Below are 13,366 nucleotides of genomic sequence, written 5' to 3' on the forward strand. Positions count from 1 at the left end.
AACAGAGTATTCACATTTTATGCTAGAAATCTGACACAATCTTTTGACCAACTCAGGTAAGGAAGAACCCTCGTAAAACTGGATTTATGTTCAGGTGAATACACTCTGACCCAATGTGATTTCGTTAGCTCAATTAGAGGAACCTCTCAACCATTCAGACTCCATGATTTTCAGAACTCACATTTAATTGAAGAGCTTATGAAAGTTAATTCTGCTGATTTTCAGGTAGTTCTGAAATCAAGGTTTCTGGTTTGTTTTTTGATCTTTTTTTTTTTTTGGCAAGTTCAGTTCTTATTTCAAGTACTGACTGAAAGTTCAAATAGTAATACTATAGAGAAAAATGAGGGTAAAGTTTTCATGCTTCATTTGACATAGTAGGACTATTGTCTCAGGAACACATGTAGAAGTGTAGATTTGTTGGTCTCTCCCATCTTTTATTTACACTCTTAAATGCAAGGCTGTGGTGAGAAAATTAAGTAAACTGAAGTTCTGATTTGGAAAAATCAAACTGGAAATGAAGTTCCACAGATTGACTGTAAGGAATATAAGAAATTATTGGCCCTTAAAGGGAATGTGCACATGTACCGCAGGTGCACTGATGTCTGTTGCTCCTGGATACAGAAAAAAACCCATAAAATGAAGAACCACAGAGCCAGTATAATCTCACTCATTCCAGAAGAACTAAAACGTTGTTTTCCCATAAAGCAAATTAGAGATTGTAGACTTCAAATTGCCAATTTCTCTAGCCAAGGAAAGCAGAGATCTATCCCTTGTTGCTGGGACCACCTACTTGGTTCCTCCTTCCAACAAAGAATAAATGCAGCCTGATTGCAATAATTCTTGGATGACCAAATTTTATTCTGCTTTCAAGGTAGTTGTGATGCAACTAGGCTGTAATCAAGCAGTCTGGTCTAAAGTCACACAAGCATCATCTGTGAGTACCATTTCATGCAGAGATGGAACACATTACCTAAGACTGATGATGTGCTGTGTCAGTGCTTGCCTTTTCTTTGGAAATGTAACCAGTTCAAAGGCCCTTTGAACTGACCTACTTGAGTGTTAGGGGAAGGAGGTCTACTCACTAATGGAGGTGGCAGACCTTTTTTTGTAAATAATCTCACTTCTATTTAAGTAGAGTGATTAAATATTATTGTGTCAGATGTGTGGGAATTGAAAAGGATGTGCATTCAACACCAGTAGGTAACTGAAACACAGTTGTGATCTATTTAAATAGAATCGTGCCTGCTAGTATTCCAGGTGTCAAGAAATATTATTTCTTTCACCTTCAACTGATCTTACTGCTGTATCAACAGGGATATTACTGCAAAAAAAATCATTATTGTTCCTGGTACTTTAGGTTTTCCTTTCACTAAAGTGTAATTTCTACTTTGGACTACATTTAAAAAAAAAAAGAAAAAAAAACATGAAAAAGTAGCGTTCTAGATTTCTCTTCTTTACGTGTTTGTTAAACAAGAAACACTGTGACGTGGAGTGATACAGTGCTGATCTCTGTAGTGATGATTTTAAAAAAACCAACCACATAGTCATTGCAGAGAATGTGATAGATATAGTGAACAGAAAGGGAGGACAAAAGAGAAAAAAATGATATATCAACCAAAACTTGGAATGTATTGTTTTACAAAAACATTCAACCAAAAATACCCTGGCAACTAATTCTTACAGAAAAATCTGTATTTTGAGAAATTTCCATTGCAGAATGAAACCTAACATGATTAACAACTGATTTTAATTAGCCTTAAATCAGCCATGACAGAATTACCTTGATGACATTTAAATTACTGTAACCAGGTGCTTGAGTTAACATTCCCCTGAGATGACAAACGAGCATTTACCCTGTCAGACAGTTCCCTGCCAGCCTACACTTGGCTCACATTCAGACTTATTTTTTTGGACAATTTTTTTCCCTATCAGAGAACATTTAAATTATGCAACATTTCACTCAGAGGAAAAGAATCTTTTTCAGTTGGTGAAAAGTGGGGCTTTTTGAAATCCTGCTCCTGCCACTGGAGCTATGGACACGTTTGGAGCTCGTTAACACGTCCCTGTAGTTGATGGCTGATCTCTGAGCTGATTTTAATGGACAGCAGAAGGGGAAAAGTACCAACCAGCACAGCAGCTACAGAAATAAGAACAAAACTGTTTTTATCATTTACACATAGGGTTTCCTGCCTATCTTATAATTTGCATGATTCAACACCAACAGCAGCTGGTTATATTACACACATAATTGGTTCTTGGAAATCTGATAAAATTACAGTTGTCCAGCTGTGTGAACACCACAGTTTTTGCCTTGGGATTGAGAGAACACTCACGAGTATCTGTGGCCTAGGAGCAGGAAACTAATCCCTAAATTAGCATCACAGGCAATTTAAGAACAAATGCTATTAACAATGTGCTCTTTTTAAAACCTTAGAGAGGAGATAAAACCAGTGTTTTACTTTTGCTTAAGTTTCTTTGTCGTTTACTCTTCTTTCTTTAAAAAAGATTATTTATTGCCTCTGAACATTTTTTTATTTGCTTCTTTTTGCTTTTCTTGCTATTTATCTTTTATAAATGAATTTCTTCCTCCCTCAAGGGTACACTTGTATATTTTGCATCCACAAAATAAACTCATTAAACAATTGGAGAATATTGTTACTAAGAAATACAATTCCTTTAAGATTACTTTCTTCTTATTTCAATTCATTTTGATTAATTTTCTTTCTTTTAATTAAACACCACTCCATATTTTTTTAAAATTTAAATTTAAGGTCTTCAGTACAAGCGGCTAGTTGCTGGTTTTATCTTTTTGTTTCACATCGTCCACCTTCTTGCTCTTTTCTTGTGTTAACTTGGATTAAAATGAATCATCTTTTTTTCCCTAACAGCGCCAGTTGCACTTCTTTTCCCATCAGTGGGAATGAAGTAGTGAGTGAGAACTGCAGGAATGCTGTCAGTTGTTTATTCTATGGCCAGTGCTATCTTAGAAGGCAGCTTCCTGAAGAAGCCGTGCTTACAGTAGCAAGGGAAGCCAGCAGTGACTCATGGCTCAGCACCCCACTTATCATACCTGCCGAAAGCAGGACCATCCATTCCCTGCTGCCGGCCCATCGGTAAAACTGCTGCTTCCCCTCACAGAGGTTTTGTTTGGAGCCAGCACGAGCTGCCTCCTGTTAACAGTGTGAAATAGCTGACCGTCCTGGTTTGCCGATGCTTCCAGAGATTGTGGGCTGGCGAAGATCCACTATAATCACAATTTTATTTAATCATTTTATCAAGTCCAAGGGCTGCATGTGGCAGTTCCAGGTAGACCAGGAAGTTTGGGAAGCGATGGTGCCAGCTCTGCTGGTGTCTCCGTGTTGAGGAACTCACCCAGACTGACCACCCTGGCTGAGGAACCTGGGCAGAAATACAAGAGTTCTGGAGGGAGGACGACATTCAGACCAGGATCCGGACTCTACAGCTGGGGTTGGAGCGAAGGGATCCTATCCTGTTGAAAACACTTCTTTCCTGCTCTCAGTCTTACACCTTACCTGTAACTGCTCTACTTTATCAAAGTAAATCTGACCCCAAACGTACTTGATCCAGCAATTCTTCAGGGACTGCAACTTTGACTCAAAAAACTATTACCTTCCTTAGACCTTTCCTGGCTATACAGCAAAATATGGAAAAACCCTAGTTAATTCTTTTGAGATGGAATCAAAAACTCTTTTCCTCACAGACATTCAACATCATTGATGGGGAGTTCCCCAACAGGAAAATCCAAAGGCAATATACAGAAGCTGAAAGAATAGAGCTTCCAATTCCTGTTGACACAGGGAGCACTCTGAAATAATATGGGTATTATGAACACTTCATGGTAAAAGAGATGAGTACAGCTGAGAACTGTGGGACATGAAGGATTGAAACCTATGGTTGTCAAAATAAAAAGGGTGCTTTAGTTTCTTTCTATTTATTTGTTTTGTATGATGCAGCAGGTACAAGGGGGAATTTTCTAAAGGAAGTTCTGGAGATAAGTAGTAAAGTGGTATTTAAATGCTACAGCTATGAATATTGTATACAATTAGAGGGTATTTGTATAGTAAACAAGGAAAGAAAACAAAAAATTGCAATCATTAAAAAAAAACAAACAAAAAACCGACAGGAGTTTCAAAGGCTACATTAAACTTCAGGCTTCTGGATATATCTCAATTTTTACATGATAGAATTTAGGGGAAGAAATTGGCATTTATATTATTTCACAGCTACCTTTATATTTCTCTCAGGTTCCTTTAAAACCGATTGTAAGACCAAGTGTAATGGATCTCAGGACTGCCTCTCTCTCCCCATTTTCTATAGTTTTATGGCTGTTTTATTCAGGACTCTATTTTGCATATGTAACTTACATAATTTTTGTTCTTCAATGTAGCACAGAATTTGCCTCTTCCAAAGGACTTTGTGAGTCTTCTTGGGAAGCTAGCAGGAGGAATTTTAGTGTGATATAATATTTTAAATATTTTATGAAATTAGGCAGCAACACAAGCAGTGTTATTATACATAACTTTATTTGAGTCTGCAATTTTTCCTGTATGGTTTCATGCATATAAATGGAATACTCTGGGTCTGGTCATGTGTTAACATCTCACATTTCCTTTCCTGCCACAAATGCTGCTTATTATAATAGCATGAACCGAAATATGTATTTTTATTGCTGTTAGGAAAGTAGAAACACACAAATATGGATTTGTTTCCCAATATTATCTATGTCTGTTTTATAGTTTGATAAAAGTTTTGGTTGACAGAGCACTGAATAAATGTAACCCTGTACAACATGTTTACTCAAGTATTTAATTTGTGAAATTTAATAAAATAACAATTTAAACAGATAAGGATTAGTCAAACACAAAAACTATTAGAAACATTCACATAATTAAAAATAAAATTCTCAGCCATTATCAGATGTAGGAAAACCACATAAGAATCCATAAAAAAGTTTTCAAGCTCCAATAAGTTAGGTATAATAGACCTTTTTTGTCAAACACAAAAATAAATATTATTGATTTTATGAATAAATACATTTTCTTAAATGATTTAGAAAGCTCTGTTTATTCATATACAGACAGTGTTTAGAATATGTAGTAGCCAGTATGTCTGCAGATATATTTATGTTGGACTGTTTAGATTGGCTTCACCTCTGTAATAATTTATAACAGTTTCAATGTAAACCTGCCATTGAGCAGGTCATAAAGGTCCTGCATTTTAACCATCATAATTTCAGATAAACCCACAAAACTATTTCTTGTAGGAAAGCTCTAGTTAATCCTTGAATATCTTTGGGATGGAATTTGTTTTTTTATTTAGGGAAATTTAAAGAGCAATAAAGGCTACATTTTAACTGTGCTTGATATTTCAGTACTGGTGATAATTTAAAATATATACATTTTGTTTTGTTTTACAGCACTAACTCTTCATTGACACGTATTAATACAAAAATTCTGCCCTCCAATTGATTTCAAGTCCTGCTCCAAAAAGAAAGCTACTGTTCGTTTTTAAATGTTTCATTGTACTCTAGAAATACTAACATAAATATAGTAGTGTTTTTCCACACTAAATGAAGACAGATCAATGCCATTTGTTTTTTACATGATAGAAGTTTCTTAAAGGCATGCATTTTGAAAGTGTGAGAATTATTTATTTAATTTCTAAATTTAAAAAAGCCTGCTTTTCTCAAAATGAGCATTTTCTAACAAAATTCCACCACCATACTAATGTTCAGTAAAATGCTTTTGAATACTAAAATCTAAATCTTTTTGAAAAAGGTGCTACATTTATTTTAGTAAATATATTTTAGTATTTTAAACAAACAATGAAAAAGCAAAAGAAGTAAGCAAAAAAATTGATTTGGTGTGTAGGGGTATTTTTTTGTTGTTGTTTAGTTAAGAAAAACTTCTATCTTCTGACTGGCATCTTCCTCTTCCAACACAACAGCAACTAAAGGGGTTTCCCTCATACTCCCTTGAACTTCAGATCTTACCAAGGAAGTTCTGCAGTTCCATTATGATTGGTAGACCTATATGATTGGGACCTATAGGAAAGGTCTCCCTCTAAACATGTGCTATCTTCTAAGAGAAATTAAACAAATCTCAAGCTTATTTTCTGTAAATACACAAAACTCCAGGTGAGTTTACCTTTCCATGCAGATTATTACTCCCCACTTGCCTGTTTCCCACTCCTCTTGACTAAGGCAGCCCAGGGTTTATAGGCATAAGCACAAGGGGTACCTGCAGGATGGTTGCAAGAAATTGGGCAGAGCTCTCCCATTAAAAGGAAGAAGTTAAAAGCCTGTGGCGTGTATCCTAATAGAAGACAACATAGAGCTCTTCCCAGACAATGTGACTATTAATTTCTTACCATTTCTCATTGCCATGTGAATAATCATGGGCCCGTAGAATTGTAGAAAGATTTAGATTGGAAAGGACCTTAGAGATCATCTAGTTCCAACCCCTCTGTCATGGGCAGGGATGCCACCCCCTAGATCAGGTTGCCCATGGCCCCATCCTTGGGCCTTGATATTTCTGGTACGCCTTGTCTCACATCATTCCTTCAGCCTCTGATGACCAAAATGTCAACCAAGAGATGGTTGATTGACTGCAGTCAGGAATAGGAGGGATTATGTATCTAGGGGAAGATGTTACCCATTTTCTCCAGGGAAGTTTTATATGTACTCAATTACTTAGGATCACAATTAGAGTGTTATTTAGTTACTTTGGTGCTTGAATTTTAATCTTTCTAGATATGAGACAAAACAGTAGACAGTAGTTCCAGCACTGTATCCCCTTAAATCTATTTTCCTAGACTTAAAATTAAATTGGACTGTCATGGCAAACAAATTGTGTAGACTGTGTGGTACTGGTCACAATGCTTCATTTACTACCAGAGGGAGGAGCTCTTGGGATTTTCCAGTGTGTGGACATAATTCCAGTGCCATTATATCATTGATTTTCAAATTAAATTGGTGAGCTTTTCAAAAGTCCTTTTGTGCTCGTGTAAATGTCCTGATGATTAAAAGGTAACAGAAACATAGTTTCATGTTTTTCTTTCTATAGTTTAACATCCATCCTTTGGTAATCCTGCCTATGTGGTAATCCTGCCTATGTGGTAATCCTACCTTTGCTATGGCTCAGAAGTCCCTTTGCTATGAAGCAGTGTTCAGCCATGGAAGAACAATCTGGTGGTATGAACCAAAGTTTTATATGGTTTTCTACATTTGAAATAAGAGGAACATTAGCACTTCTCTTTGATAGAAGTCAAAGAGGGACTTCAGTGGCCTTTGGTAGTGGATAGTTATTTTGTAAATACAGAATTACAGAATATTCTGAGTTGGAAAGGACCCACTTAAATCAGTGGCTCATACGAGAATCAAAGCCACAACCTTTGTGTTATTAGGACCCTTCTAAGCAACAGAGCTAATCTCAGCCATCAGAGAGGTCAAACATATTACTATAGAAATCATGCTTTCCTCAAAAGTGGGAAAATGGAAGCTTCAGAGTTATGTATATTTCTCTATAGATACATTAATATATATATACTGATAGTGGGCTCTGGTCCTTATAATGGAGGTGAAATTTCCTGTGAAACTTCTATAGTGCATCTGTGCGTGAAAGATTAATTTGTATGGCCTGTTCTCAAAAGTACACAAATCTGATAAGCATGGCTTTCTCTCCGCATTTTTTTTAATTCGTTCATCTGTCCTACACTGCATTTCTAAAGTATTTATGAAGGTGCGACTGGCACGCCAAGCAAATGTGAATGTTTTGTCATGCAGACAATACTAGATAGGAGAAGTTATAGGGATGGGCTGTGCATCTTACTATTGGCTTGCACAATATACTGAAGAGCCATTACTGATAGTGTTTGTACAATGGTTACTTGGCATTTCCTGGATGGAAATGTCACACTTGTGGCCCGGTCAGAATTTGGGCAAGGGGAGGATCCACTTCTATCTTCCCCTACATGTATGACTCTATTTCCAGTGGTCAGTGACTGACCAGATGTTCATTTTTAGTAAATCCTGGTAAAAATTGAGAATTGGAATGATGTTTTGTATTGAAACATATAATAAATTTTGTTTTAAAAATACCTCAAATAGTTCATCTTTCCCCCAGAACCTTACTTATTCTTCGAGTTAGCAAGACCAGGAGTTGTTTAATTATTACAGTGTACTTCGATTCTCCTGAATGGCACAGTTTTCCTTTAGCTTCTGGCTCAGCTTCTGTAGTGTCAAGCTTTCCAGGTGGGCAAGATATTTGTTATTTCTCTCCCATGCCCTCCACCTTTGATCACTGAAGGCTGCTGGGTTTTGTGCTTACAGTTTGGCTCACCTGAAACTTTTCAAATAAGAGCTGCTGGAACTAGGCAGTGGTGTTCCAGATTGCAGTTTGATGATGAGGATGGAGATGCCTGGCTTGTTAAAGAGTATTTTCCCTTCTTTGCAAACATTTGAGTGATCTTAACCAGCTACTATAGGGGGAGTTTCCTATTTTTTTTTTTTCTGGTGCCACAGTTTTATTAGCTTTGCTTGTAGAAATATAACAAAACAGAAAAGGCCACACTGGCTTTGCTCTGTAAATATTTAAATGGACACATGGCAGGTATAAACCAGACTCAAGTGATCTCCAGGTTGGTAATGGTCTGCCTAATCTAATCTAAGTATTTCTGAATGTGGTTCACTGTGCCTCTGAATTTATGCGTAGTCATGACATGCTGAGCCTTTCGTTGCACTATTTTCCTACTTATACTGTAAAATAAATTCACACTTGGCATAACAGAAATGCTTGGCAGGAATGCTGTTATATTCACAGTACATGAGACAATGACTGATACCTTGTTTAATTGTCTCACAGCATTAGCAAGGAAGCTGAATCATATGCACTCTCTCCCACTGCACACACATGCAAAGGGACAGACTGACTAACTCAGCCTGCTACACTTCACTGTCTTTGCCCCACTACCTACAGCTGGCCCCTTACAGAGCTATTCAACCAGATTTTCTGATATGTTTTATTTTCTTTTGCTCTCTTGGGTTTGTTTTTTTTTTTTGCTCTCTGACTTTTGAATTTCTTTTCCACGTAGCATTATGCTCCCTTTGCTGAGACCGTATCAAATTCTCTGCTGTGTAAATTGGCATGGCTATGCAGCACTTGGAGGTTCTTTGCCAGTTTACACTGAGAATCTATCGCTAAACAATTATACCCAGCAGTACCAAAAAAATACTTAAACAAACAGAAAAATGTAAGAGAACATTTGGAATCAAATCCCACTGCCTTCAGTTTCTTAAGTTAGAGAAACTACCAGGAAATAGGGACATGGAAAGGAAGCTGGGAGGAGAACTCAGGGCACAGTCAGCCTGTTCCCTCAGCAATCAGCATAAAAAATAATAATACAAATCCCTTGCTGTCAGTTCCATCAGCAAGAAGTAAACAGGAATAATCAAATCAGATGGTACTTAAAATAAAAGCATTATCTCTGAGTTTTTCTGTTTCTCAGCTTGGTTGAAAATCCTATAACTCTGCAGATACTGTGCTTGACAGAAAGGCAAACATAGATATGGTTATTTAACAACAATTCCATAAAAAGTAGGAAAAAAAAGGAAAAAAAGGTCAGCAACTATATCATTGTGCAGCTGGCAGAACATTCTAGAAGATGGTGAATCAGAATAAAAGTAGTCACCAAACAGGTAGGTGTGAGAATCCATTAAATGGAGGGTATGACATCTGACCTTTTGTCTGAATGTCCTGGGTCTTCATGTTTACAAAGCCAAAGCTCAGGTTCTTCTGATCACCAGTCAAATTCTGCTCATCTCAATCTGCATCTGTCATGCAGATTGCCCCCCTAACCTCAGCAGCTATATTTGCATGGTTATTGTGAGCAAGCTTTGCCTTCAACACTACTTGGGTCCTGAGCAAAACTTATCTCTTGTAGTCATGGAACAGGAAATGGTAATGTGCAAATATTTACTGGTGTTTGTAACTATGAATTTTACATTTACAATTACACTGATGTCTGCCTAGGGCAGAATGAATCATTTCTTTTCCTAACAGAATGATCTATCCTATAAATATTTGTTGTAAAAGCAGGACACACTATTCAAGACAGCAAAAAAATAATTTCATCACTTCAGTTAGAAGAAATACTCTAATTGACTTTAGACCTTGGTAGCCCTATAAGAACTGTCAGAAACTCTCTTACCCACTTTACACTATGTCTGTTGTGTAATGTTTAAATAAGGCTATAATTCAGAGAAATGCTTCCCCTTGTTAAAGTGTCAATAAAGTTCTTATTGTTTAAAGAAACTCCTGGTAGAATGTCTTGTGCTTCAGCTGCAATAATTTCTTATTTTAAAAAAAGTAAAAATATCCTGACTCTAATATTTTCCCTTTTTTTTACCCTTCAGTGTTCTGCACTGTTCTAAATTGTACCTGGCTGATTGTTGTGTGTGGATGTGTATGTCCCACTGTAGCCCAAAGCATCATACCACAGCCAGCTTCTCCTAAGGGATGTGACCTTGGGTTTACTCTGTCTCTACCTTTTGCTGTTGCTGATGAATTTTTTCTTTAGTGCACAGTTATTTATTCCCAGTGTTGTGACCATCCTAAGGCAATGTACAGAGAGACAAGAATATATACTTTCATCCTGGCTTCATATTTATTCAAATTTATTTCTATTGAGGAAAAAACACAAAATCAAGACAAAGTGGCAGAAGGATTACAATCTATGTGGCTCAATAGGCAGCATGCTGAGAAAGCTGAACTTGCCTGTCTCTACATGTATATCTTCCCTTCCAAAAACTGATTAACAAAGGGCACTTACAGATGTCTTTGCTATGTTTTAGTGAAGATAGTCAGAACTGTATTTATTGCAATTTTGATACAATTCTTTCTATAAATTGAACTATGCACTTGTACACTCTGCTTTCTTTGCCTCAGTCATGAAGATAAAGTTGTCATATGTTTAGTTTTAGCTCTGCAATTCCAGTACCTGCCAGACTAAGAAATGGGAGGAATGCCAAACCACGGAGTTTGCTGGGCTCTGCAGCAGCCAGGATGAGCTGAGAGAGCCGAGCCTTTCCTATGGAAGGACAAAATCCTTCCCCCAGTGTATGGAATCTGAGAGGGATCTGGAGCTCTCTAGATATGAAAAGTGAGGAGGGAAATTACTAATAATTCAACTCTGGACTTCAGTGAAAGCATGTATATGAACTGGGTTTTGGAATCAAGTGGATAAAGAAGACTGTCATTCATCATGAGTGAGAATCCCTTTCATGAAACTGGATACGCTGGTGAAATTAGCTGAAGAAAGGAATTTAAGACAAAATCATGAAGTTACCACTTCAGATCAATCATACACAGGCTAGGAGCCACCTCAGGAAGGAATTGTGTTACTGTGAGGTCAAATACATTAGCCCTATGTAAAAAGTAACAGAATAACTACAGGTTTCCTTTGCTTGTGAAATAATCGCACAAATTATTTTTCTCATGGGGGAGTTGGGCTTCCTGAACCAGCCAATTTTCATGACTATCCATAAGATTAACTTTTCAGTCCCTCAGTTTGCCCTACATTTGCATATTACTGCTTTCTGATGATTTTTTTGTTTGTTTTGTTGTTGGTTTTTGTTTGTTTGTTTTTGTTGTTTGGTTTTTTTTGTTTTTTTTTTTTTTTTTTACTTTCAGTCGGGGATAGATTTTAGGAGAAAAAACATTTTTCTTTAAAGCTTGCACTTTGCTTAGTTTCAGATTTCTGACTGGCCCTGTGGATGCAACTCTATGCAATCAGTTCTGGTGTTATGTATGAGAAAACTAAGAAACAGGCTTGCAAATAAATTGAGGCAACAAATGCACAGAGCATTAAGGTGAGTATTATAGGCTCTGAGGCAGATGCAATGAACTTAATCTGAAAAAGTATGGTGGTCACTAGTTGTAAAACATTTTCTTGAGCTAGTATAATAAAAATACTATGGATTAAGCACATGAATGCAAGTACATCTTGCAGGGAAAGTTACGTCCAAGCTGTTAGCTTTTCAAGCCAAAGTTTTTCTGAAAACCACAGGAAGGTTGTGCCTGACCCAACTAATCAACAGTGCTGACACCTCAACCTGTATTGACATAGATAATGAAAAAGGTAGTAAAGGAGATGGGAATATTAAGATGATTCAAGAAGTAAAATCAGTATTTTGCATGAACTTCTGCTGATTGCACAGCTTTTCTATATCCATGAGGATAGATGTAAAAACAGACGTACAATTAATGAGTGACAGTGCTTCCAATATTAATGTAAATGAATAAGCTATTAAAAAATATGATCAAAATATTTCAGAGACCTTCAGGCAAAAACCTGCAGCAACAAGCATTAAGTCTGCTTTTTATTCATTAAAATAAAATATAGTAAATCTCGCTTCCTGCTGTGTTTTTTGCCTGCAGGATGGAGTGTGATGAAGGAGTCTTTGGAACACAGGTTCATTTATTCACGTCTGGTCTATGTGAGTCAGACAAGTGAGAGACTTACAGCAAAACCAGGTATGTATGGTTTTTGAAATTTTCTATTCTAGTTGGTTAAAATCAGTACCAAGCAACTGTGTCTGCTGCAAAGGAGAAAGCTGTGAACAACCAATGAGCAGTTCCTGATCTGCCATCCAAAAGTCAAACCCCCTGTTCTCTGGTAAGTTTGGAATCAATGCAAATTTCTAATTGTTTTATGCCATGTTAAGAAAACATTAACTTGCTCTCATACTAACAAGGTCAAAAATACACTCTCAGGTTTTGACTGCTTATTTTTTTTGTTCATTTTATTTATATTTGTTTATGGCAAGGGTAATGGAGGCTTCTAAACTAGACTATCAGTAGTCTGACTTTATTATTAGCATGTCATATTAATTTCATAGCCACTATCTCTATTCTATTTTGTTTGTTTGTTTGTTCTGAACAAGAAAGGAAGTATTCCTGGATTTGCTTTCTTGTCTGACACATGTATTAAGGAAGAAATGCTCCAGTTTTCCATTTTCTCTCACTGCTTCTTTAAGGGGCAAAAGCAAATGCATGTCCAAAACACTTTACTGCTTGTAAAGTCTTTCTGTATTTTAATGTGCCTCAGTATGACAAAATAAGAGGATATCTTTAAGTTTAGTAAGTCTCCTTTTCCTGTGTACTTTAATTTATTTTTCAGGCATTTCAAAGTGACTGTGTGGCACTCCATACATTGTAAAAAAAAAAAAAAGGCCTCTAGAAATGCTGGTAATGTCTAAAGTGAGAATAATTGGCCCTGACAGAGAGGAAAGTAGTAATTGGAATGAGACTTGTTTAAATAACAGTTTAAATTTTCTTTCCTTACTTTT

The 13,366-nt window shown here is 36.6% G+C and overlaps 1 long non-coding RNA gene across 1 annotated transcript in view; it reads left to right on the forward strand.

Annotated features, from left to right (window-relative positions):
• Positions 1 to 12,031, forward strand: part of LOC135413879 (uncharacterized) — a 34,387-nt gene extending 22,356 nt beyond the window's left edge. The window contains exon 3 of the long non-coding RNA XR_010430462.1: positions 11,766 to 12,031. This is a non-coding gene — a long non-coding RNA (uncharacterized LOC135413879). The remainder of the gene's footprint in view (positions 1 to 11,765) is intronic.
• The last annotated feature ends 1,335 nt before the right edge of the window (positions 12,032 to 13,366 follow it).

This window comes from Pseudopipra pipra, chromosome 4, assembly GCF_036250125.1.
Source record: "Pseudopipra pipra isolate bDixPip1 chromosome 4, bDixPip1.hap1, whole genome shotgun sequence".
NCBI classification, from domain to species: Eukaryota; Metazoa; Chordata; class Aves; order Passeriformes; family Pipridae; genus Pseudopipra; species Pseudopipra pipra.